The sequence below is a fragment of the Puma concolor genome, chromosome D2 (genome assembly GCF_028749965.1).
Source record: "Puma concolor isolate L17-30 chromosome D2, mPumCon1.1.hap2, whole genome shotgun sequence".
Classification (NCBI taxonomy): domain Eukaryota; kingdom Metazoa; phylum Chordata; class Mammalia; order Carnivora; family Felidae; genus Puma; species Puma concolor.
This window is the reverse complement of record NC_141677.1, coordinates 66,690,146-66,692,674: the sequence shown is the minus strand read 5'-3', so window position 1 is coordinate 66,692,674 and position 2,529 is coordinate 66,690,146.

The window sequence follows — 2,529 nt, the reverse complement described above, 5'->3', positions numbered from 1 at the left end:
ACACATTAAGAGTTATATGTTGAAAAGTCTTGTGCTCAGAATAGGACCTCTAAACTGTATGATTTAAGAGCAATTACTTAACTCTCTGACCCTCACTTTCCTTAACTATACGCATAGTCGATAATGGTTTTAAAGACCTTAGAGGAGAGTAAGGCAATGTGAGAAGAGAGCTCCAGAGTTATGATATGATTCAAACAGCTGGGGTAGGAGATTCCAGGAAATCAGATACACACATATGAACTACATATTGGATATTTAGCCATCAGGGCTGAACAAGGATTCAGTTAGCATGATCAAAAATATGCTGAGTCATCAACGTGGGAGTAAGGAAACAACCTGAGATGTCACTGTGGGAGTCTTGGTACGCTCTTCACAACTCATGTCAGCTTCAGTACTTTTGAGATACAAAGTTAGCTAAGCATGGATCTCAGCTGCATGGTCATTGCCTTTTAGATACTACAGTGTGGGCTCTGGGTGCTATTTTAGCCTCAGGTGTTTACTCTTCATGTTTCATATTGTTTTGATATGACGGAGTCCCTGGAAATGAGGTCAAGGCAACACACCAGAAGTTAATATCCTTACTTAAAATTTTGTGCACTTGGGATGCATTTGAGAGTGGTGGGAGAGAGAAGGGAACAGGTCAGTTGCCTGCAAAAGCCACTGCATTTCAAGAATATGGATATCTTCCTGATTCATTCTGGGACTGATATGCACAACCTGGGAAAACTAGGAGAGAGGGAAAGTTCTCAAAATATCCCCTAGAAGAAAGAGCATATTCATCATCTGATGACAAGGCAGGGATGTATCTTCCTGACAGTATATAAGATGTGATTGCCCAGCTGCCTCCTGGGTTTGGACTCCCCACCTTCTGGCTGTTTGGCTGCTGCACCATCCAGACTCAGGAGCCCATACTCCTCATGCCTACACAGAGGATGAAATGGAGACATAGAGATAAAGAAAGAGTCCACATTTGTTCAGCTTGAATTAGTGAGTATCTATTTTTTACCGATTTAACCCTTGTTTTGAAGTCTGGCTGCCTGGGATGCCCTCTCCTTAAAGGCTCTGCTGAAATGACTGGGGCCAGTGGAAGGGAGAGCTTGCTAACCAGAGGGCCTTGCTGCAGGTTGCTCTGAAACTCATGGGGCCTTCCTGGTAACCAGAGGGCACCAAAGTTTCCCTCTAGGACATGATTTTGCCCCAGGCACAGTCAGAACCAGCTTGGGGTGCTCTTTGGTCAAGGGTGCCAAAAGACTTTTGGTCTTTTTCACCTGGTCCAGAGGGCCCAGGAGCAAATACACCCCAGCCTCACCCTCAAGGAATATAAACCTCCACCCAGGCTGTCCTCACACTCTTCCTTCATCAGAAAGGCTGGTCAAGGTTGCTGGTCAGCCTTGATCACACACACAGACAGAGCCTATGCTAGATCTGGCCTTGTGAGGGTGACTGGGATCTTGTCCTCCCTCATCACACCTTCCTAGTTCTGCTGTTCATTCCTCTAAAATAAACAGGTCTTGATCAAACACACACACACATGCACACACACACACACACATATGCACATACATACACACATATAAACACACACACACACAGTTTAGGCGCATTGTGTAGTTTTTACCAAGAAAAAAATGTTCAATGACTTTAGACAATTTCCATGCAAGGTCAATTATTGGGGCCATTTTGGTATTATTAACTATGCTAGTAAAGCCGTTTCTGTTGTGGTGGCAGTTGTGTTTTAAAAGGCATTTGCAAATGGTCAGTGTAAACCCAGTGCATGTTTGAGTAAAACTACTCCTTAGGGCCAGCTGCCACCTAATAATGGTTATGCAAAGGTGGGTGGGCCTACTCTGTTACCTTAGAATCCTCTTTTTGTTTTGCTGCCCAAATCTAAGTAAATAACCTTGCGAAAAAATAATTACCCTTTTACTAAGAGGTAATTTTTACCCTCAGAACACCCTCTAAAAACTCATTTTACATAGCAATTTTTTTAGCCATTGAAACTAACCTTTTATAAGTAAAACACTATTGTTTAGATATGTTTAAAAGTACTTTTTGTAATTTATGTTTTATTTAAGAAGTGTGCCCAATTTTATTATTTCACAAGAAGGAACCAAGAAATAAAAGTAAGTTTAACCCTTCCTGGCTCCTGACCACTGCTAGTCCACTGGCCACTAATGGTACTTCTTATTCACTAGAGTACTGACGTTTAGAAAGACAGTTACAAGATGAAGGTGTGTCTGAGCTATTATATATAATTATAAAAGCTGATGCTGTAAATTCCAGTCTCAACAGTAGAAGTGAAAATTCCATCAGAAGTAGGTAAGATTTCCTTTGGTGGGTCACAACTTCTCCACTCTTAGCCCACATGTTCTGAGTAGAATTGACCTTATTCACGTTTGCAGGAAATGATACTGAATAGTACAAGTTATTTCTCCAAATGTGGACTATAAACCATGTCATGAGCATCCCTTGGCAACCTATTAGAAATGTAGTGTCCTGGGCCCTGCATCAGACCTACTAAATCAGAAT